This window comes from Ictidomys tridecemlineatus, chromosome 7 (assembly GCF_052094955.1).
Source record: "Ictidomys tridecemlineatus isolate mIctTri1 chromosome 7, mIctTri1.hap1, whole genome shotgun sequence".
Taxonomy (NCBI): Eukaryota; Metazoa; Chordata; class Mammalia; order Rodentia; family Sciuridae; genus Ictidomys; species Ictidomys tridecemlineatus.
Window position 1 is genome coordinate 70,761,708 of NC_135483.1, and position 25,475 is coordinate 70,787,182.

General features: G+C 38.9%; 1 protein-coding gene across 2 annotated transcripts in view; it reads right to left on the bottom strand.

The window, feature by feature from the left end:
• Nucleotides 1–25,475, bottom strand: part of Fam110b (family with sequence similarity 110 member B) — a 152,028-nt gene that overhangs the window by 93,738 nt on the left and 32,815 nt on the right. The window contains exon 2 of one of the 2 annotated variants that reach the window (XM_005322931.5): nucleotides 16,754–16,852. The gene's annotated coding sequence lies outside the window, so the exon portion shown is untranslated. Of the gene's footprint in view, nucleotides 1–10,864; nucleotides 10,886–16,753; nucleotides 16,853–25,475 lie in introns of those variants that run through there. The other variant, XM_078017149.1, reaches the window with a different exon arrangement.

A 25,475-nucleotide genomic window follows, 5' to 3' on the forward strand; every position in this document is an offset into this window, starting at 1 on the left:
TGACCCTCTCCCCCCACAGCCATCACCATCATCAGCAGAATGGCACAGTCTACTTCAGGACTGAAGACAGAGTACTGGGCCACTAATGCCTTACGTCACATCAATCACTCTTCCCACAAAAGTCAGTAATGAGCAGGTGATACAAGATGAAGATTAAGAAATGCTGCCATTTCTGGGTTAAGTTATGCATGCAAATATCTTTCTTTGGATCCCTGCTCTACGTGAGTGTCCAAAGTTGAACTGGCAAGAAGGAAATTTTATATTCAGGTACATTTATGGTCCTAAGATTTTTCTGGTCATCTCAAGATTGTGTTAATGGATGACCATGCTGTATGTAAGGAGAATTCTGGATATACATAGTATAGTGGAAAGGACGTAGTACATGAAATCATGAGTCTTGAGTTTTCTATGTGACAGTTTAACATCTGGCTCTTTATAACTACTCTGTGACTCAATGTCCTTGTATGTTAGCCAAGTTTTCATTTCTGTGACCAAAATAACTGACAGGAACAACTTAGAGGAAGAAAAGTACCTGTGTGTTCATGGTTTCAGAAATTCAGTCAACAGCTGACTCCACTGCTCTGGCCTGAGATGGGTAAAGACATCATGGCGGAAATGGATAGCCAGGAACACTGCTCATCTCCTGGTAATCACGAAGGGGGTGGGGCGGGCCCATGGTGTGGAGAAGACAAATCCTTCCAGGGCACACCGCCAGTGACCCCCTCCTCTAGCCAGGTCCCACCTGCCTAGAGTGACCACCCAGTTACTCCATTCAAATCATTAATCCAGCAAATATATCAACTCATTGATTAGATTATGACTCTCATAATCTGATCATCTCATCTCCCATGTTAACACAGGAGTTTTTGAGGGACATTTCATATCCAAACCATAACACCTCATCTGTAAAATGGGCACAGTGTCCACAAAATGGACAAAAGATTTCTGACAACCTAGAAGTCTTGGAAGAGTGAATTATTATGATTTTATTCCAAAGTCTACAAGCGTATCTTACTAACTATAGTAAGGCTGGTTTTGAATTTGCAAAAAATATGAGAATTCAATTATAGCTGATCTGATATGCTACCTTGGCCACTACTTTTCTTTTTTTTAATATTTATTTTTCAGTTGTAGTTGGACACAATACCTTTATTTTATTTATTTTTATGTGGTACTAAGGATTGAAGCCAGGGCCTCCCACATGCTAAGTGAGCATTCTACCATTGAGCCACAACCCTAGCCCTTACTTTTCTTATGTTAATAAAATGCTCTTAGCTGAAAAAAGGATAATTTCTCTGATGTAAGCTGGGTATTTGTATGGCTCCCAAAACTCAGGTGGAAATCCATGGTCAGGGTGATGGTATTACAAAATAGGGCCTTTGTGGAGTGATTAGGTCTCTAACCACAAGGGATTAGAGCCCTTATGAAAGAAGCCCGGGCTATCTTTCTCATTCTGCTTTGTGAGGACACACAGAAGGTTCCACTCTGAGGAACAAGTCCTTACCAGTCCCAGAATCTGTGGTTCATCCATCTTTGTCATCTCAGCTTCCAGAACTGTCAGCAATAAATTCCTGTGGTGTACCATTTACTAGTCTAAGGTATTTTGCTATAGCAGCCTTACAGACTATGATATGCTCTTTGAAGGAATGAATGCCTGACCTCTGTATTCAGGTATTACAATCTTAATATAGCTTATAAGATGAAAATATCCCATGGTTTATGACTAAAACTAGAGTAGTTTTCACAGATGACTAATGGTCCTCAATTTTCTTTGTGGCAGTACTGGGGATGCGACCCAATGCCTTTCAAATGCTAGGCAAGTGTTCATTGAGCTATACCTCCAATCCAGTCCTTGAATTTTAGTTGACCAATAAAACTTAAACAGTTGTAGTCAACAAATAGACATAGCTGTGAGAATTCAGGGATCAGCGGCTTCAAGGCACAGGGTAAAATAGGCTTGTTTCATTAAAAGGTATCACATGCAGGAAGGCTGTTCATGAAAATGTGGAAGAGCTATCCCTCCTGAGTACACAGCATGCAATCAGATCAGTCAACAGCTCCGGTCATTCACACTGGGAGTATTCACTGAACACCTACTAGGGACCACAATCTAGAGACAGCAAAGTCACTAATTACACAAAATTTCCTGCCCTCAAGATGATTAAATGGTCAGTTCTACTAGTTTATTTTTTATTATTTTTTAAAAATACTTTTCAATATTGATGGGCCTTCCTTTTGTTCATTTATTTACTTGTAGTACTGAGAATCAAACCCAGTGCCTCACACATGGTAGGCAAGCGCTCTAACACTGAGCCACAACTCCAGCTCCAGTTCTACTAGTTTAACTGGAGAGACAAAGATACAGCAGCAGGGGAGTGTGGTTACTACACTAGAGAAACTGGACTCCCAGCTGTGTGGCCTGGATTCCTGCTGACACAGTCTGCAATGCTTTGAGCATTAAGAGACTGGGATCCAAGACCACACATATGAGGTCCAGTGCGTCTGCAGCCTCTTAATCAGTGTGACAACATATCAATGTTTATAACAGCTCAATTCACAATAGCTAAGCTATGGAACCACCTTACCTGCCCTTCAACAGATGAATGGATACAGAAAATGTGGTTCATATGCGCGCTAGAATATTACTCAGCCATAAAGAAGAACAAAATTATGACTTTTGCTAGAAAATGGAAGGAGCTGGAGACTATCATGCTAAGTGAAAGCCATCCCCCCAAAAACAAAGGCTGAATATTCTCTCTGATATGCAGATGCTGACACACAATGGGGTGAGGAGGGAAGAAAAGAAGTTGATTGGATTAGAAAAAGAGTAATGAAGGGAAGGGAGAGGAGATGGGAATGGGAAAGGCAGTAGTAGGAATCAGACATAACTTTCTTATGTTCATATATGAACATATGATCAGTGTAACTCCCCATCATGTGTAACCACAAGAACAGGAAGTTATAATTCATGTATGTATGATATGTCAAAATACATTCTACTATCTTGTATAACTAAAAAGAATAAAAATTTAAAAAGAAAACCTAAAATAGAAAGTTTTAACATTAACAAAACAAATTATCCTGATTGCACACATTCACAAAACATCATCTTACAGTCACATTACAATTCATTTCACTAATTTAAAAAGTGACTCTCTAACACTATTAAGCTTTGACTTTTAACTAAGCAAAACTACCTAAATAGAGGTTTTTTAACTTTTTCAGCCAACTAGCCATTATTTCCAAAAACTAAACCTCATAAATTCTACATATATACCCAATTTAATACTGAACACATTAGTTGATGAAACAGTTCAAGAGCTCCGTTTCTCTTCATCCATAAAGTATTTTACCTTGTCTCATGAGAATTTCCCACTTGACTGTTAACAACTAGTACTTGATTAAACAGTATCCTTGACTCCCTAAAATCTGAAGGATGGGTGAGGTTTGAAGATAAATGATGGCTGAAATATCTAAAATTGGCTTTTATTATTTTATTGTGGAAGTCTATGATTTGTAAAACTACTAAGCTGATTATTTTGTTGAGAATAATGTCTGGCCAACTCATGTCTACCTATCATTAGAAATCAGTACAAATATTTATTTGATTGTTCTGTTGCAACTTTGAAAGCTTCTTTATTTACATGGTAGTTGCTTTTACATGGGCATTTTAACACAGAGAAGTGTGGTACATAATATCATACGATTATTTTTTCCATTCAGACATTTTTAACTAAAAGATATCATTGGTACACTGAGGCGAGCTTATAAAGCATGAATTATCCTCACAAGTATAATCTACTAATGTTTCTGCCTATGAACAGAAGTTATCTAAATAAGGAAGTCAAGAAGTTTATGAATGGTGAACACTGCACAATCTCTCGAGTGTCATGACACTGGTAGTCTTTGTGAGTGACATCTCTAGGACTCCACAATTCACTCGTATAAAGGCGTGTGTCATCTCTGAGCAGCACAGATGTCTAGGTATGAACTCATGCTGCTGTGGGAAGTCTTGGAGCACTTGCCTGGCACAGGTGAGGCACTGGGTTCGATCCTCAGCACCACATAAAAATGAAGTATTGTTTCCATCTACAACTAAAAACAAAATATTAAAAAAAAGAAAAAGAATACTACCTTGCCTGAAAAACAAACAAACAAAACAAGTAATTCCTAAGAAACACAGACAAGAAATTTTATGCAAGACCTCAAACACATGTAAGTATTAGAGAAACAGTACTGACATTCATTGGTTCAAACACCTCCCATAATAGGATAAATGTCTATTCATCCAATCAAAACAAATGCAAAAGAATCAGGTAATATTATATTAATTTTTCAGAGAGACAGGAAGTATAGCAGAGCAGTAAAGAAAGAGAATCCTAGAGCCAAGACAACTGGATCCAAGTCCTGTCACAATTTAGTACCTGTGTGATATTGGGCATACTGGTTTACCCTCCCTAAGATTCAGTACTGTTGTGCTGGATGAAATGAGATAATATATAGAAAACAGCTAGAACATGACCTTGTAATAGTGATTACTATGCAAGTTTTTAGATTTGGTATTAATATTGTTAAATAAATTAAAACCAAAAGAGATTAACTGACTTGTAATGGATTAAAGAATTGCTCAGTGATTTACTCCAGAATGAAAAAAATTAAAAGCTCCTTATTTGCAGGAAAGGGTCACGAGACCACAACTTGCTATCAAAGGCAAAAAGGCATGCTTGGAGTAATACTTAATTCAAAAAGCACAGCTTATACCCCTGAGTGCATCCCCTAGTGATGTGGCCTTCCCCACACCAAGCAGGGGCTGGCTGCTGCATAGCTGCCACCTGCTGATGCTGATTGGCAGCCTCTCCTCTTGGGAAGACAGACCCAGTGGGCAAACAACTCCATGGTACATAATCAGCCATAGCTCGACTTCAGTCCCAGGAGGGAGTAAGTGTCCAGAGGCTCTTTCATCCTGTCCTGGTGGGGTGCAACTGCTATCATTTATGTTCTTTAAATATCAGCCAATCCCTGGTGCACTGCTCTCATACCTCAGAACATCATCTCACTCACTGCAGTGCAAACAGCGCTGGGTTCCTGGTACCCCAGGGGAGAAGAATGTGTTATGAAGATGCAATGTTTCCTGGGCTGGAGGGGACCAGGCCCATTTCCACAGCATGAAGTGGGACGGCTAGAAATCAGAACTAGTCCCTGCCTGTTAACTGGCAGATGCTTTTTTTTTTTTTATCTATTCCAATCTTATACAAGAATCCCCAAGAAATTTGTTAATTGGTTTTGATGCAGATAGTAGTTTTTAGTTAATACAAAACAGAATAACAGACACAAGGAATATGTTTTCTAAAAAAAAAAAAAGAAAAAGAAAAAGAAAAAAGTAAATATATGTATGCAACAATTCAAGCTTCTCTCAGACCCACACTTAGCATTCTAGAAAAGTGCAGCGTACCCACAAGACAGCAGCGTATGCATTGTCTGGTTGTACCCAAACGGTGCACACTGCCTCTTAAAATCAATTGCCCAGCTAATTCCTCTCTTAGGAAATGAGATGGGATGATCTCACTGGGCAACAGTAAAATCCACACAGGTAAACGAGAGGTTTGACTGGATTACAAACAGATACGCTTCACAAGACAATTTGTGCAAAGAGCAGCCACAGGGCAAACAGGTGCCACAATATCATCTCTGCATGATGCTGACACTGCACCCCCAATTCTCATTATTATTGGGTTGAGCCAGAAAGATCAGGAAGAAGCACTCCCAGCCCTGGATCTCAAAAGCTTAATAAACATTCATATGTTCTATTTTTAAAATTAATTAACATCTGTGATTTTAGAATTTCTTTATCATAAATACAATTAATACAGTTCATTAGATACAGTATGCATTCTCTGAAAAGAAACCGGAGTTTTCAGTCCAATTGCATTATTTGTTCTAACTTAGGGGCCTGATTATAAAAGTCAAATCAAAAATGATGTCTGATTGAAACAAAGAAACCATACTCTATTTTAATCCAGCCTCTCCCTAGCAAATTGTAGGAAACCGAGGCTTGGGGAGTTGACATAACGTAAGACCATATCCCACTGAAAAGTCAAGCTAGACTCCTGCTAATTTCATACAAGACTTCAGTTTCAGAGGTCTCAGTCCATATACAGCCAGCTCCATTCTCCAGGGGCTCCAGGTGAGACAAAGAAAACAATTTCAATTCTTAGTACTGCTTCCTGAGCTGCTAAAGTTAGCTGTCTGTCAACCTTCCACTGGACAGGTCACTGTAGGATTATCAAGTCCTATAGTTAAAAACAAGGGAATGGAGACACATATGCTAGTTTAGGAAAAGTCCTGACATACTAATTGGTTAACAGCTGGAAATGCTGCTCACCCCAAATCTTCCAACTAGTATAGCACAAAACATCAAGGTCAGAGTGATGGCAGCTGGTGGCTACCATCGTGAATGAATTTCAACATCCAGAATGATGCCCTCATCGTTTTCCCTACCTGGCAACAAGACTCCCATCTGCTCTGATTTTCTCAGACTGGGGCTTACCCAAACAGGCAGAAGCCACAGAATAATGACAAATTAAAATGTGGGAGGGGGAGACAGGAAACATTTGCTAACATGTTGGCTGAAACACCATCACCGATTAATTGAAAGGACCACCCACTGGTGATACATAAGCATGATAGGGTGTTTCAAATTTGGATAAATGTGGACTTTAGGGGGAAAATAGAAAATGTCTTCACATTTTAGATTAACAGAGTGGTGAAATTTCTCATTGGAATAAACACTTGCTCTCAACTTGCATTCATGTGGTTATGTCACCTTGTTGTGCCTGAGCATTTAAGATATTCCTCTTCTAAATGCACTTCAAAGGGGGAGAAAACCCCATAGGTGCATTCATTGCTACAATTTATTTGAGCAATAAATCAACATATATATATGCTGATAAGGTTGTTGAAATAAAGGTAGCACCTAAAGAAAAAGTAACCTAAGTAGACATTTTCAGCTTCATTAAAAAAACGAGTTTTTAAATAAAGAAAAAAATGTTGGTGCTGTCTTCTTGTAAGTCTCTGGGTTTTCAAGTTAAAAGCTAGTTTTAAAGTTTCTAATATAAGCATTTGTAAAGGGAGAAGAACATGCTTCTGGAATTGCATAGAAGCAAGCATATTCCCTACAACTAAAAGCATCTAGTGTAGGCAGTCTTTGTAATTTGTTGGATGGTCACTGATAGTTGATTTTGGATTCCCTCTTCTTCCGGGACAAATCTAGGAGGACACCATCCAGGAGCACCTGGTCTCTATGGTTGTGATAGTGACAAGATGACAATGGTCCAAGAGCCATAAATCATCCTCTCAGAGAGTTGCTGCCATGCACACAAGCCCAATGTTCCCAGGGCCACCATCACCATCCCCTTTTCATGACTATACTTCACATATCAGCAAAATGGAGTATTTAGAGCAAGCTATTTTTGCTTGTCTGTGTCCAATAAATAGTCACAAAATGCAGGCAACTTTGGTTTGGGAACATAATTATTTGTACAAAGTAGAAAAAGGTAAATATTTTGCACAAAAATAAACAAAGAGGGCAGACAGGTTTAACCAAGGAGAGCTGGAGTGGGCATATATACTATGTGTAGGAGGTGACCTTCAAGGTGACCTTCAAAGGAGAAGACGCCCTCCCTCTGGAGACCCAAGCCACCATCAGAGGTCAAACACAGCTCTGAAATCCCTGCAGCACTTTCAACCCTCCAAACAGGTCTGGCACCTAGCCTGGCTATTAAAAGAAATAACTTACGAAATGAATATTATATTTAATTGTGAGAGAAGTAAGAAGGAATAAAATTTCAAGATTATGTAAAGTCAGTGGATCCACAATGATAAGACTATCTCTGCATCGGTGAGGAGAAATTCAAAGGGAAGGAAAAGAGAACAGACAAAGACTTTCTGGGCCCTGGCTATAACCCTAAGGTGCTTCAGGGTGCCTCAGCCTCACCCAATGTGGACTGAAAATTATATCACTTAGGCAATGGGACTCTATGTTTGTGTCAGACTCAGGCTGATCTAAAATAGCTCTTTACATTGTTAGCAGGACCCAAATACAAGAAGGCTCTCAGAATGAGGATGGCCCAGGAGAGGCAGCCCAGCCAGGTTACCCCAACTTCATCCCAAGCAAAGCAGCCATCACCAAGCAGAACTGCCCCCGTAAGATCGTGGGACAACCCACAGAAATGCCATTTCAAAGGCTCTGGCAGTTCCGGCATGCTCTCCAAGGCTCCTGTTATGGTTTAGATGTGATGTCCCCCAAAAGCTCAATGCAAGAACGTTTAGAGAAGAAATTACTGCGTAATAGCCTTAATCTAATCAGTGAAATAATCCTGGACGGGAATGAGTGATAACTGGAGGCAGGTGGGGTGTGGCTAGAGAAAGTGGTTCATTGAGAGCTTGCTATGGGGTATATATTTTGCATCTGGAGAATGGACTCTCTCTCTCTCTCTCTCTCTCTCTCTCTCTCTCTCTGCTTTCTGATCACCATGTGAGCTGCTTCCCTCTGTCACACTCTTCCTCCATGTTGTTCTGCCTCACCTGGAGCCCCTAGGAATGGAGCTGGCTGTCTACGGACTGAGACCTCTGAAACTATGAGCCCTTAAATAAGCTTTTCCTCCTCTACAGTTGTTCTGGTCAGGTTTTTTTTTTAACCACAGCAGCAAAAAAAGCTGACTAAAACAACACCCTCAGGGGCTTTCTGTTCAAATAAATATTTTTTAAAAAATCCCAGTTATCCCAGTTGAATGCTAAATTTATAAAACTATAAGATTAGATAGCAACTTCAGCAGATTACCTATAAGCTTCTCAAAGATAAGAGCCATGTCTTCTCAGCATGGTGATGCAGATATCCAGTATATCAGTATGTGAGCCACAGGATGGGCAAGCACAAACACATGGCTCTTTAGGAAACTCCTGAAAGCCAAGCTCTGTGTGCTTCTGGATGAAGCAAATCTATTTCCTACCATTATGGGTAATATAAGGGCTGATCACTTCTAATATGATTTGATGCATTTGTTACTTTTCATAGCTACATTCATTGCATGAAGAATTCCTATACTAAGAATACAAGTAAAATAGAGGAAGGGAACCAGAAGGAGGGAGGAGGGAGGGTACTAGGGAATGAAATTAACCAAATTATCTTGTTATGTAGTTTGCATGTATGAATAGGTAACACCAAATCTCACTATTATGTATAATCATAATACATCAATAAAAAATTTTAAAGGAATAAATGTAGAAAAAGTTATCCTTGCTGCATTCTTATAAAGATGTTAAAAAAAAGACAACTACAAAATGATCTCAATTTTCTCTACTGTAAAATCAAGGCATTTGTGTTAAATCTGGAACATCTTTATATGCAAAATATGGCAGCTCTGAGCAGAGAGCAGTCATTGACAATGGTCCCAGGGCTGATGGCCAGAAAAGATGGCAGCTTTGTTACCTGATCCAAAGTGACTAACACCCAAGATTTAATATTTAAGTGAAGATGCTACAATGCATTTCTGTGTCACCAGCAATCAATCACTCAGGGAGACAAAGCTGGCATGATTTTTCAACAGGTGCAATTATCCTCCAAGGAGTACCTTTGAAGGTTAAGACACAAAAATTGGGCAAGCTACTCAGCAGAACAATCTAGAATTCATTTGGTCTGCCACGTCCTGCATTTCAACCGCAGACAGTCCGCGCCTCAGTCATGCTGTGGTGATGCCAATCTGCTCAGCTGACAGGCTCCAAAGAAAGAAGAGCAGCCTGAGATGAAATGCATACTGCAGTGGGTAGAGGGACAGAGGGAAAACTCAACACAGGGAGGTCTGGTGGCCCTGACGACAATTCTGTTTTCCAATTCTAATTAACTGAGGAAACAAGTCAGAAAATCTAGCCAAGGACAGTACTCACTGAAAGGAGACACCACTAAAAAATTGAACAGATTGCAAAGAATACTCCTTGTTAAAACAGAACTTGATCATTATGTGTGCAACTTAAATTGAAAACATTTTAAATCAGTAAAATAAAAGCATTTCTTTTTGGAAAAGGCAAGCAAAATTATACATTTGTGTACAAATATACGGAAAAAAAAATGAAGGTATGTTTTTTAAAAAAGAATTCCATGTAAGATTTCATTTATGATACACAGCAGGATTTGTAGAAGGTTAATCAGCCTAGATTATAGACTATATTTTTAAAAATTTAACATACTTGTACCTTCATGCCATTAATATATGAAAGGCCTATTAAAAATTCAATGGCCTCAAAACCCTGAAAAATCAAAACATATCATCAGCTGTTTTTCTCCTTCAACCAAATTGTGAAATAAGGTTAACAATAATCATACAGTAGTCCTCCTTTATTTTCGATTTTACTTTACACAATTTTAATTACCAATAATCAACCATGGTCTGAAAATATAAATGGAAAATTCTAGAAATAAGCTATCCCCAAGTTTTAAACTGCATGCCATTCAGAGTAGTGAAATGAAATCTCATGCCATCCTGCTCCATTCCACCTGGGAAGTGTATCTTCCTTTTGCCCAGCGTATACATGTTGTACACACTACCCACCTATTGTCACTCATTTTCATCATTTAGAAGTTGTCTCAGTTATCGGATGGACTGTCAGGGTATCACAACGCTTATATTCAAGTAACCCTTTTTTACTTAAAAATGGCCCCAAAGTACAAACTTTCATTACAGTGTATTGGTATAATTGTTCCATTATTGTTGTAAATCTCTTAGTGTACCCAGTTTATAAATTAAACTCCATCAGAGGTAGACAGATATATATATATATGAAAAAACATAGTAAATATAGGGTTCCTTACTATTTGCCACTTCAGGCATCCACTGGGCATCTTAGAACAGGTTTCCTGTGGATAAGAGGGGATCACAGTAATGAAAGTAAGACTGGATATCAATCAGAGAAACTCAGTCTTGAAAATCAATGTTTGTATTACAGAAATTCAAAAAAGTAGTGCACTTAGCACTTGAAGAGAATATAATTTAAATTCTTAGCATTTGAAGGATTTTAAGAACTGTGTCCTACTACCTATTAAAATGTATTCATGCTTACATAGTCTGCTCTTTGATGAAACTCATGTCAGATCAATACCAAAAAACAAATAAGGAGATAAACTTAATGAGAACTGAAATCAAAGGTTAACTTATGGGAGTGTGCTGGGGTGAGCGTCCTTTTGGTTAATCTACTCCAATCCCAGCAGCAACTCAACTACTCCCTGGTTTGCAGAAACTTTTACCTGGCACTTCTAAAGATTTTCAGAAGTTAGCCATATTGTTCTTACTGGCTGAATCTCAGAACAAACCATAACCTGCCTGCAGTCATGTAATAAAGTACACATTTTAGAGTTGTGAAAATTTATTTCATAAAATCATAACAAATAGGGGCTAGTGTCTCCTGTTGGGGAAAAAGAACACATCTTAGCAAGCTCAGTTTTAGGTTTCCACCATGAGGAATGAGCACTATCAAGTAAGATTATAAATCTTGATTTCAAACAGACCAGAAAATCCCTGGCTAAGCCTAGTCCTTTCCCGTGCAATGCAAACAGACTTGCGGAAATTCAACCACAATATTGTTCTCTGCCAGAATTTAGTGATGCTAATAGAGGCAGAATGAATTCTTCCCTAATTAGCTGAGAGAAGATGTAGCAAAGGCACTGATGAAACCACTCAGAGAAGTGGACTGAAGTCTGTAGCAGAGATGTGCCACCCTGGACTCCCAGAGTGGCTGACTACAGCCTCCCCTGCAGCACATATAAGGGGCCTTCCAGAATACAAGCCACAACAATGGCAGAAACATGGGGGAGTGGCATCATGACTCAAGGCTGGATGCTGCTTCGAGGTGGAATTTTATCAGGACCTCCTCTGAAGAGGCTCCTGCCACTGAAGCACTGCAAGAGCAGGGTTCTTTGTTTAAGGTTTCAATTATAAGAAAGCAGGAGGGAGGTTAAGGGGGCAAAAGAAGGAAGGAGGGGAGCAAGGCAGAAGGAAAGCAGGGACTCCAGCCCATCAGAATCCTAAACAGGATACAACAAAGAACTAGGCTAACTGCATTCACCAACCCAGGGTGCTTGCCTGCAATGTCTTTCTTTGTGGTTTAAACTGTTATCGCAGTAATACTAAAGGCAAATTTGAAAACTCATCATGTTCTCAGCATTCTAGCAAATGGGTTTTCACTTGCCCAATTCCCTTGCTGCGATTTCAATTCAGTTCCCATCTGCTCAGCACTCCACAAGCCCGATGCAAGACGCAGGGCACTGATAACAAGACAGGTCTCCACTACCAGAAAGGCTTGGACATATTCACTTGCTAAGGTGACTCACAGGGAATTATACAATTTTATACTCTTTTCTTTAAAAGATTTTTTTTCTTGGTGGTCCTGAGGATTGAACCCAGGGTTGCATGTATGCTAAGTATACTCTACTTCTGAGCTCTATCTCCAGCCCTAAAAGACATTTTTAAGACATGTAATGTCATTTGCTTCAAATGACAAAAAGCAAATGTGTGAAACAAGTGGTGAGAAAATTCCCTAATACGCCAAGGACTCAAATGTGTTTCTGGTTCAAAGACAGAGGAAAGAATGCCAACGTTTTTAAATAAGCCTCATTTAATTTAGGAATAGTAGATTCGAATGTCATTAGGTTTCAGTTCGTTTCCCTTCTTATAAGTTTTGGAACAACCTTATAATGGGGATGATACTTTAGTATACTTTAGCATACTTCACATTTAAGAAGAACAAAAGACATCATCTAATCAGACCAAAATAATTACACATATAGTATAACCAAAGATGTGTAGGATCATGTAGTCTAATGTTATTCAAGATCTATATTTATTTAGTTGGCTTTAAAATTTCATAAAAACCCAAGAATATGTTTTCTTTTATATTTAAAATATGGGCATTTGTAAGAATAAAAGGATTTTATGAGTATGTCACTTGACTATTCACTCCAAGTCAATCATAACCAAAACTTTTATAAATAAACATTTGCAAACAAAATAGATAATAATTTAATAAACTAATGATGAGATTACTGAATGTGTAGCCATTCTTCTCTTAACAGTTTTAGATATTAGCCAGCATTCAGGGTCACAATATCTGTCCTATGAACACGTGTTTTAATGAAGCTATTATTATTTTACCATTATCAAAGAGAGCTCTCATTTCTATAGTGTGCACTTTATGCATGATACAAGATATTCTGTACACACCAACTCATTCATTGCTCAGAGTGACATTTACAAAGTAGGTTTTATCATCTGTACTGTAGAAGATCATAGTAATAAAACCATGAACATGTACAGGTTGAGTATCCCTTATCAGAAATACTTGGGCCCAGAAGTATTTTGGATTTGGGGTTCTTGTTTTGTTTCTTGGTCTATCTCCTTTACATAATGAGATATCTTGGGGATGGGACTCAAGTCTAAACATGAAATTCATTTATGTTTCATACACCCCTTACACACAGCCTGCAGTTAAGCTTGTACAATATTTTTAGTGTGCCTGCTTGTGCCTGTGACATAAGGTCAGGTACAGAATTTTTTCACTTGTTGGCATCACATCAGTGCTCAAGAAGTTTCAGATTTTGGAGCATTTTAGATTTTCAGATTAGAAATTCTCAAACTAGAGTAAACATTTCCCATGTGCCAGGCCATGGAGCAACTAACTCACTTTGTTCTCACAAGAATCCTGTGATATGAGCACTGTTATTATCCTGATTAGACTGATGAAGGACTGGGGAAAAGAGAGTCAACAGCCTTCCCAGGACCACATGTGTTATGACAAAGCCTGGGCGCTAACCCAGGTCCTCCTCAACACCAGAGCCCACACTCTCGTCCACTATGGCAAGAACCATGGCTCCTCAGTCCCATCTCTGAGAAGAGCTGTGACTGCAGATGGCCAAGGGTCAGGGTTGGTCTGGGCAGAGCCAGTCCTCAACCCACCAGTCAACTGATATATCTGGCTGGGTCACCCTCCCCCAGGTTTCCCTGAAGAAACTCACCACAGGAAAACAAAAGTCCTGCCACAAAACCGGCACAGCTCAATGGTCCCTGGAAAAATGAACCAAAGGACAATGCTTCTGACTGGCTGAAGTGTGAGTATCCCAGAATAAAGAGCTCACATGTCCACTCAACAGTCATCTGTCACTTGGTTACTAAGCACAAGTCTGTACTTGGACCATAGTAGGTCTGTGGTCGCTAAGCTGGTGAAGGCAGACGCTGCCTCAGGAGGGGACATAGCAGGGACCCAGACAAATATGAAATTCTGAAATCAGGACAACACTGTTTCTGGGTGTGCTGGGGGAAACCGTGTGATGAGGGGACCAATTATAAGGGCATATGAGGAGATTAATAAAGGCTAAAAGGGAGAAAAGATGGAGGTTGAATAAAAGAAGAGAGGTGTGGGGTTGGGGTTGTGGCCCAGCACGTCCGAGGCACTGGGTTTGAGCCTCAGCACCACATAAAAATACATAAATAAAATAAAGGTTTTTTTTAAAAAAAATGAATGATTAAAAAAAGAAAGAAGAAGAAGAAGGGAGATGACAGGGTAGACATTCATTGGATTAGACAAAGGGGAATGAGGGGAGTAGGAATGGGACAGGAACAGGATTAGGAATAGGAGAGACAGCAGAATGAATCAGACATGACCTTCTTATGTTCATATATGAATACACCACAGGGAATCTCCACATCACATACAACCACAGGAATGGGATCCTAATTAGAGTAAACCATACTTCCTGCATGTATAATAGGTTCAGATGCACTCTTCTGCAGTTTGCTGCAGAAGGAAACCACTGTGCTGGCAATGGCTTGGGTAACCTACACGGCTGACCTAAGGACAGACAGAAGCCCTGCGAGGAATGAGACCAGCAACTCCAGAGCCACATGGGAGTAGAGCACCACAGCTGGGCAGCTCACCCCTCCTGCCCAGCACCCAGGACGAGGGTACTCACTGTGACTGGGCAACCCCCAAGTCCAGGTTCTCTGGGGAGCCCTGGAACAAGGAATGCATTAGTGCAAGGGGAAGTCGGCATCCTCCATGTGAGCTGACGACAGCAGTCCCCCTTTATCTGTAGAAAAGATGTCCCCAGGCACCCAGAGGAATTCTGAACCTGAAGAGAGTAGAGAACCCTATTCACGCCATGCTTTTTCCTATACACACGTACCTGTGATAAAGTCTGAACCTATAAATTAGACACAGCAAGAGTTTTACAACCACTAATAATAAAATAGAACAGGTATAGCAATATATGAATAAAAGTTACATATGTATGGTTGGCCTCTCTCTTTCTCTTTCTCTTATTGTACACAATTCTCCCCCTCTTATGCTGATATGAGATGACACAATGAAGCGAGGTGAATGAGTGGGCACTGTGATGTAGGGTTAGGCTACTGTTGACCACTTCTCTGTTAATCACTGGAAAGCCATTTTGAGTGGAGTGTGACATCTTGCACTGACCCACCATCCCTTCCCAGAGGTGAACCATCCCTTTGTCCATCACAGATGCACTGTCAGTCCCTTAGCAGCCTTCTCAGTTATCAGAAATCAACTGTTACAGTAACACAGTTCATGTGTTCAAGTCTCCCTCAGAATAGCACATGATTTAAAACTTTAGAATGGTTTACTTCTAGAATTTTCCATCTACTATTTCCCAAATGCAGATGACCACAGGTAACTGAAACCTTGGAAAGTAAAACAGCAGATAAAGGACAGCTGTAAAAAAAAAAAAAATACACAATCAAAATAACCCAAGTCAGTGGCCCAAAACTCCCCAAAATTACCATTTAAGCTAGCAAGGGTCAAGAACAAGAATACAGCACAATATTTAGCAAAAACTGTGAGATCACCTTTACCCCAAATATGTGTCATTCATAGGATAAAAACATTCATTGTAGACCAAACATGTTTGTTAATACTATATATGCATGAAGAGAATAATAATTAAGATATATACACATAAATCTATAATCAATACTTTCTCTGGGAAATGGCTTTCAAATAGATAGTGATGTTCTCTGTTCTGTATCTGCAACAATTAATTTTGTGGCAACATATGTTAGTGTTTGGAAAAAACATACCTGGTTTCCTGTCCAGTGGGAACAGTCCCATGTTCACTGGTTGGGAAACAGTACACTGTTGCTACTTTACTAATTCCTTCAGTAATTTTGATTCTAACATTCCAAATTAGGGAATTTAAATGGAAACCGAAAGAGGGTTTAGAATTCTCAGAAAAAGTCACTGCAGTCAAATACCCAGGCAAACTCAGTTGGGGGGAAAGTATATATCTGAGGGCCAACAGGGATAGTGGGGGCAACAGGGCAGGTGCTAGGACATGCCTCTCAACCACACCAATGGCAGCAGCACTGTCCCCCCAGCAGGCACAGGAATGAGGACAGCTGTGTTCACAGAGGCAATTTCTGCCAATCTTGCCCATGCCTGCCAGCGTGCGAAGGGTCAAGTGTGTGTGGCCCGGCACAGACTTCACAAATGTGTGTCGACTGAAAATGGAAAGAAGGGAGCAAAGCAGAGGGAAGGAGGTCAGGAGACAGAAGGAGAAAAAGGTAATGAAAAGTCAATCAAAATGGAAAAGGCAAAAAAAAAAATTGAAAAGACTATCAAAAAAAAACATAGCGTTATGTTTACTTGATCATATTTACACATGAATTTGATAACTTTTTAAAAAGTGAATTACCTTTTATATCACTTTCAGGTCTTACAGAGTCCTGGTAGCTTCCAATTCAAGACCCAGAAAAGACAGGAATGGTGCTCTGGATGTCCAAATCAGGGATTTCTAAAAGGAAATTAACATGGATTAAAAATTATGCTGAAGAATAAAAGTGATTTAAAAGTAGCATTAATAGGAAATCGATTTTCATGGAATAACAGTAGGTTTCCTAATACAACCAGGAAAAAGTTGGGTTCAAAGCCCTTTTCTAATTTAGCTGGTCTAGTAAACTTTAAATTGGTTCCAGAAGAAAACAAAAATCAACTATGGGATAGGCTTTCTTTGTGTACTGAACGGAAAACGGCCCAGAGGAGAGACAGTGGATTGCTTTAGCCCAAAGACCCTGGCTCTGCATCCTTCCAATCCCAACATGCCCCAACCAAACTTGTCAGCCCTCCCAGCCCATAGAATCAGGCAGGAAATGAAGCCTCCTGACAAACCACAGCAAAATTGAGGAAAGGAACAGAGATTTGTACTTTAGGAACTTGGTTCATGTTGCCAAAGAAGAAAATATTACGAGATGAGTACTGGAGCTGTTCTGCCCTCCAAATGCAGTCCTGACCTCAGCTCACAAACAGGAACACAATCCTGCTTGTCCTGGGGCTGCTTTCTTCCTGCATGGAGGACAGATTTAGAAAACTACGCCACCCCAAATTTTGAGTACACCATATTTTGTATTCAGAAAGGGGAAAAAAAAATGTACACTGAGCAAGCATGTCAAGAGCCCAGAAAGAATACGGCTCCATTTTAAAAAGGACATGAGAAACAGAGGCACCTTGAGGAACGTCCCTTCCCCAGGTCTGCTGGATGCATAACTGCTGTGAACTGTATTTGGAGACACTTGGCGGAATCATGAAAGTGATATTATCTGGACATCTGGCAACTCAGAGGAAAAGACTGTGGTGGAGATTTCCACTGCCTTCTCTTCTCTCGCATCTGCTTTTGTTGGATGCCATCAGCGCGAATGACTGAATCTTTGTTTACTTGAAAGTGGGAGCTAGCAGACAGGGAAGGAAAATGTTCTGGCTGCCATAGATATCTTCTTTATCGAGATTCACTGTATGTTTTGCACGGTTAGAGGAGTAACCAATAGAAAAATATTTTTAAGGACATGCTTGGGACTGTGACAGATGATGGCAAAGAACCACTTCATTCAGATCTAGGCCAGATTCCCAAACATCATTAACTCCGCTCTGGAGCCATGTGTAATGAATGGCACGTCTGAAGTGTATTAGTAAGGATGGAAATCTTGACCTAGATTTTTTATAGCTTCAGAGAAATAAGAGAGGAAAGCCTGGCTAATACTTCTCTTCACCCATAAAACTTTCAAAACACATCCTTACTTTGCGTTCCATTGCCTAACAATGCTCAACAATAACACAGAATCATATCTAGTATTAGATTTTAAAACAGAAATAGAGACACCAAGTTCCATGTCTCTTTTTTGGTTGCTTCTGGATATGCAATTTAAGTCTTTATTTGCCTGCTGAAATACAGTGGATGGGATTTCAGAAATTCTAACTAAAAAAGGATCATATAATTTTAATACTACTTTAGCAGCATTTTTTTAAAAAATTTTTTTGTATAGTTGTAGATGGACAGCATGCCTTATTTCATTTATTTATGTAGTATTGAGGATCGAACCTAGTGCCTCACACACTCTAGGCAAGTGCTCTGCCACTGAGCTACAACCCCAGCCCCTAGCAGCATTTTAATGTATGTTTAAGCCCATTTAAATTCAAATTCACTGTGGCCCACCAAAACAAAAAAAAATGTTTTTATACTGTAATATTTTGCAACCAGTATTTCGTTTTGAACAAAACTTGAATCAAAAATTCTTTTTAATCTTTATCATTATTTTTGCCTTTTCTTTCTCACATTTTTTAAGAGGGAAAGTAATGAAGAGCTAGAGAAATCATGCAATTATGATTGCAATGGGAAAAATACTACAATGAAGAAATTCAAGTTTGGATTTATCTTCAAGATTGTCATATGAAACTAAAACCATTCCTAATAAAAATAATTCAAAGTAAATATGCTTAAGACTTAGGAACCTTATGGTCATATACTCCAGCTGGTTAATTTCACAGATGAAGAAATGAAACCCCAGAGTGGTGAAGTACTGTCACATGATTTCCTAGATTCTATTGAACCCCTCTACACCTGCCCCCCAAAGGAAAAACAACTCAGGAAACAAATATCCATTAAAGATGATCTCTTTCTAAAAACTATGAAAGCGATTAAATTCCGTGCTCTATTAGGTCATAGCTCATATTTAATTTCCATAAATAGCTTCTTAAGAGCTTAAATTTTCACCTATTTTAACATAAAACAACAAAAAAATGACTTTACCTAGCACAAACATCATTAGATGAGTCAACTCAACTTTATTTCAATATAAACCACTTTTTAAAATTTTCAAGAGCAGACTGTATCTTTCACTCCACTGATAAAGCTTAATAAGTGATTAAGGCCCATGAGAAATTTGCAATAAAATCTGGGATACTCCTGGGCTGTCTAACATAGATATGGTTACTCTAAAAAACACAATTTTCCTCTCTTATTTACAGTCAAATAAAAATAAGTTTTCTACAATCCATTTTTCAGTAAATTTTACAGACGGGTATGAAGTAAAAAGAAGTTATTCTATAGTCAAAGCAGTTTTTAAACTAAGAATTTCAAAATGACTTAGTATTAGATCCATCACATCAGGTAGCACCTGTATTCTGTAAAACTGGAACTCACTCAAGGCACTCGATTTCGCAGTAAGGAGTTTACTATCATGGGTACTCGACTACTCCATTATTTATATGGCACAGTGCTGGTATGCGGGATCCAAACAGCAAGAGAGGGTGCACTGCCCTCTGCAGATTCACTGAATGAGTAGGGCTGGGGAGGACCTCCCAGTGGCTCTAGTTTGTGTGGGATGAGTGTGCAAGTGTGAGGGTGTGTTCAAGAGAGGCTGTAGTTAATAAATCCACAGGTGGTTTTCCCAGGGACTATGAATTGACAGATTCCAATGAATTAAGGAGTAGAAGTAAGGAAGCAAGGTCAGACAAGATAAACAGGCCAGTGGGTGACAGAAGAACCCCTCTATACCTGCCCACCAAAGCAAAAACAGCCCAAGAAACAATATATCCATTAAGGATGGTCTCTTTCTTAAAACTATGAAAGCAATTAAATTCAGACATGATGGAAAAATTGCAGATTTCCCATCTGTAGATGCACCCAATCGCAGATCAAAAATATTCAGGAAATAAATTTGAATCTTTACTGAATGTGTACAGATCTAAACCAAGACAGCATTAAAAACTACTTGCATAGTAATATTTACAGCATACTAGTATTAAAAGTCACTTAGAAATGATTTCAAATGTATTAGAAGATGTGCATAGATTCCATGTAAATACTGTGCAATTTTATATAAGGGATCTGAGCATGCTCAGATTTTTGTATCCAAGGGGATTCCTGAAACCATACCCCACAGACACAAAGGAACAATGATAGCTTCCTTATATGTCTAAAGTCACTAGTAACAGTAAAACTCAGTGTCAAACAACCATGTTAAGGTGGGGGAAACAAGATTTCGATACACATTTTTAACAAGGAAAATAAACACCACACAAGCACAGAATGAGATTTTCAACATAATTAGTCAGGAAAAAAAAAAGTAAAATAAATCCTTAATGAGGATTTATTTACATACCATTACATTTAGATACCATTACAACTAGAATGAATGAATTTAAACTCTGAAAATTCTAAGTATCTACAAGGGATTCTCATACTGAAACACCATTTGGCAGTTACTCATCTACTAAACACATGTTTACCATATGATCCAGCAGTTCTACTCCTAGGCATAAACCCAAGAGAATTTAGACACACAGGTTCCACACATAGACTTGTAAGAAAATGTTAACAGCAGCCTTGTTAAAAAAAAAGTCCCAAACTTGCAAGAACCCGAATGTCCATTAACTGTTGAATGCATAACCAAATTATGGGAAATACTACTCAGCAATACAAGGGAACAGATATTGAAACATACAACAATATAAATGAATCTAAAGAGCACTACCTATGGGAAAGAACCCAAATACAAAGGACTAAATTTTTTATTTTTTTTACATGAAGTCAGAAGGAAAGCAAAATAGCAGCAACTGAAGCAGATCAAGGAATGTCAGGATCCGCGTGGGGACGGGAATGACTGGAAACAGGCTTAAAAGAGGACATGCTCACGTTGTAGCAGAGGGTACGTAACTGCACATACTTGTGAAAATTCCTTGAGCTGCGGCTGGGATTGTGGCTCAGTGGTAGAGCACTTGCCTAGCATGTGTGAGGTACTGGGTTCGATTCTCAGCACCACATATAAATAAATAAAGGTCCATCAACAACTAATAAAATATTTTTTTAAAAAAGAAAATTCATTGAGCTATACATTGAAAATCAGTAAATTTAATTAAATATACAAATGTGGTTTAAAATTAACCTCAGTGCCTCCATAATCTAACATGAAAACTTTGTAACTTCATCATTACGTCCGACCTAGAAGTCTTTCAGTGTATGGTATTCAACATATCCAAATATTCAATGAGGATTCCAGCAATCATTGGTGGCTAAATACCCAGAGACCACCAAAAAAGAACCAACAAATAATGCTGCTTAGTGCGAAACGAAACTATTCCACAATGCTACTTCCCATGGATTGTAGCCTTATAAAAGATTTCCCAAAAGTGGCCTAATAATACTTAGTTTAGGATTAGTTTCTTCAATGTAAGAGGATAAACTTCCTAAAACTACTGATAATCTATGGAGGGTAACATATGGGAAACAGAAGACTGCTGAAGAAATGAGTTGGAAGAAAACAAGTGTGAATACTTTAAGAAATGTGAGCCAGATTAGTAATCAAGTCCAACACTACTTTTAAAAATACGCTAAGTGTGCCAGGAGCGGTGGCTCATGCCTGTAATCCTAGTGGCTCGGGAGACTGAGACAGGAGGATGCGAGTTCAAAGCCAGACTTGGCAAAAGTGAGGCGCTAAACAACTCATGGAGACCCTGTCTCTAAATAAAATGCAAAACGGGGCTGAGGATGTGGCTCAGTGGCCTAGTGCCCCCAAATTTAATCCCCAGGAACTCCTACCTCCCCAAAAAATAAACACTTAAGTGGGAAACACCTCTTAGCACCCATAAGGCTTTGTCCTTGAGTTCATTGGACACATTTATAATGTAAGACTATAGACAAATTTATCAAAATTATAGGTGATTCAAGGTTGAAAATGGTTAAAATGTTGCACAACAGCTTCCTGTCTAAATAGCTAAATTGCAGCAATGATTTTATAGTATTCATGTCAAATTTCAGTCAAAAAATAATACAACAGTGTTCACATAACAAATATTTTTGCAGGGCTACCACATGGTGGTTACGATACTAGTTGGAAAAAGACACCAAGATTGAGTAAGAAAGTTCTTACCTACACAAAGTCCATCATATATGAAAAAACAAGCCCTGCCATCTGTGGTAGAAGTTAAAAGTTACTAATATGTGAGAAAGATGTAAAAGTTTGGAGTTTGTCCCTCAGCTATTAATAATAACGTAACTATCAGTGAAATTGTAGGCTGAACTATCAGAAGTGGGGAGTTCCAGTCAAATCTATATAAGCAGTACTATGATTTGATCTAATCGATTTATTTAGGGAGTAATGGTGATATTCTAGTGTGATCTCGATGAACTCACAAGTCCCCCATCTAACACCAACAAAAGGTGCCTGAATCTTTTATAGTGTCACCATTTCTCTACTACTAAATACCAAAGAGGATGCATGAATCTGTACCTACTAGACATTCCCAGCTGATAGGAGTGCTGAGAACTACCAGATCTTGACAAACTGAAACATGTGCATATATTAGGGGACCTAGAAATATTTAAATCCTCTAGGGAAGGGCCGCAGAGTGGAAGGTAGACTGCCAGGTGGTTCTGAGCAGTAGGCGTTATAGAGAAGCAATATGGTGTTCCAGCAACTGGACAATCTCACATTTGGATGGACAGCCTTATAAAGCACAGAGACCTGGCAGCAGCTACAAATTTAGTTAGGATACTAATATTTAACCTTTGATGTGGTTCCTGGATCATTCCCATCCTCACAACTCACCTCCCAACATCCAGGCTTTCAACCTCCACGTGGCAGCCCTCCTTGCCCCTGTCCACAATCCTAACACTCTTCCAGGGCTCTTCTTCACCTCCGGGATTGATGTAAAAATACCTCCTGGATGACAGACCAGGTTGCCTATGGATCTAACTTCATGAGCCACTGCCCCTCCTGTGCTGTGTCCCAGCTATTCACAACCATTGCAAAGCTCGCTTATCAGGCTGCATTTTTCTTGCCTTCATGCTGCGCACATGCCATCTGCTGTTTGAAACACCTCTTGGGTGTCCTGGTGTGAGCTCAGCCCATTCATCCTTCCTTCAGACAATCCCATCTTTGAGAAGCATTCCAAACTTTTACCCCTTCCTCCTTTGTATAACCTGGCACCTTATCTCCATGAAAACATTCCCCCACATCTAAAGATTAGGTACAGCTGTATCACCCTGCTAACCCATGAGCCTCTGCCTGGTTATCTCAATCCCTGGGATTTCATTCTGGATATGACACTTCATAGAAATTTATAAATGAGTCAGGGATTCCAAGACAGCACAGTTAGCCATACTTTTACCAATGTTGGTTGTGCAACAGGTCCAGAGTAAGCCCCTGCAAATACTATTATCTTGAGGCTACAGATGATACAAGGTAAGTACTCGCCAGGCAACTGTGGTGGGGATACAGTCTAGGAGCCAAAATGGTCACCAGATGCACACTCTTGGGCATTCTGAAGTCTTCTGAGTTGAATCCTGTTTCTATGGCACTATGTGACCTTGAATAACTTGCATAACCTCTTGAAGGCCCAGTCTCTTGGTCTATAACATAAAGATACTGAAAGTCCTTACCTCCAAGGGTCTCTGTGACAACTAGATGTCAATGTGTTAGAAGGACTTGGCAAAGCCATCCACAAAGGACACTATCTCCCAGAATGCCAGCTGACTGCTCCCCAGTGGTATTGAATAAAGCAGAGTTAAGGCTCAATACTGGCCTCTGTTACTACTTACAAGCCTTGGACAAGTCTAACAGGCAACTGGCTTTTTCATCAACAAATGAAAATAATTCCTAGTTTGGAGAAAGGTATTCTGACAAAAGAACATATCTAAAAATGCTATGCACAGAGGAGTAGTTTCTATCCCCCTTTTGATTATGGATCATTAATTTCAGAGCCATCTGGAAAATTTCCTCTTCTTTCCAAGAAAGGCAGGATTGTACAATGAAAGACATGTTCTTGAGATTCAAATTAAAAAGACCATAATCACCTCACTGTAACGTTCCCCACATGCTGCAAAAGCACCTTTAAAAGAAGCCCTGTAAGTCTCCTAATAATTAATTTATTTATACTGAGCTGACATAGACCCCTGTAAATACAACGTCTGGGTTGTATAAAAAAAGAAAAAGCACACTGAGAAATTTCATTAAATTTACTCAGATGTAGCCCATCACTTTTGTTCACTGATTCTCTTTAAACAACACTTAGCAAACTCACATATGGTCTAAGAAATCTTTCATCCAAGACAGAAATTTCTAAAAACAGCATGATGGGGAAGCCTGTAAAGTGCTTACTACACTATCAGTCTCACTTTTTTTTTTTTTTTTTTTTAGGATAAATGCACTTGGCTGCAAATTAGAATAAATGCACCTGTTTGCAAAGAACATATTTTTTTAAAAGAGTGTTACATATCTCAAACATTAATTTTTTAACACTCCTAAAAGTGGTACTCAGAACACACATCTTATTATACAAATCTGCAATTTTAAAACTAGTACATTATTAGCTGGAGATGATTCAATTAATAATTTTGTCATTCCTTAAGGTTTCAAAGATTATGAGTCAGTAGCTGGAAATAATAATTCATTTAGAAAAGGTTAATAGAATCATAAAGAAAACCTAGAGTTTATATAAAGTTCACTGCCAAACTGCCAGGATCACTTGGCACTTAGATCCTGATATAGAATGTAAGCAAGAGTGACTTTGAAATAGTTGTGGGATGACCATGCCATTCTGGGAAGAAAGAAGGCGCCACATTCCTTAAAAATATTTAAATTTTATAACCCTAGAGATTTCCAACATCCAAATGCACTAACAGATATTTTCTTTATGGTCAGCACAGTTTTTCAAAGTCACTGTACTTCTTTATCCAGCAGAAGCTATTGAAGAAAACATGTGTTTTGTAGTTAATAAAATGTTTACATGCAAAAATTCCTTTTTAACTTAAATTATAGGAAATATTCCTTTCAAAAAACACAGAAATAAGGAACTCACAATTGCCTAAGGCATAAGGCAATGGTATTTTCAAGGCTGATCTTTAAATGATTATTTTTAAATGACTACTTATTAAATCAATCATTGTGTCACTGGAAAAAAATTAAAGGTTTTATAATATTTAAGGAACCATAGAATATCATGCCAAGAAATTCTGTCAACAAATTTCTGTTTTCCATGATTATAAATTTTGGCAACTTTCCATCCCGTCAAATACCACTTAAGACAGAATTCTGATGAAATGCAAGTATCCCTTCCTTTCCCCCCCCCCTTATAAGATTAGGGGC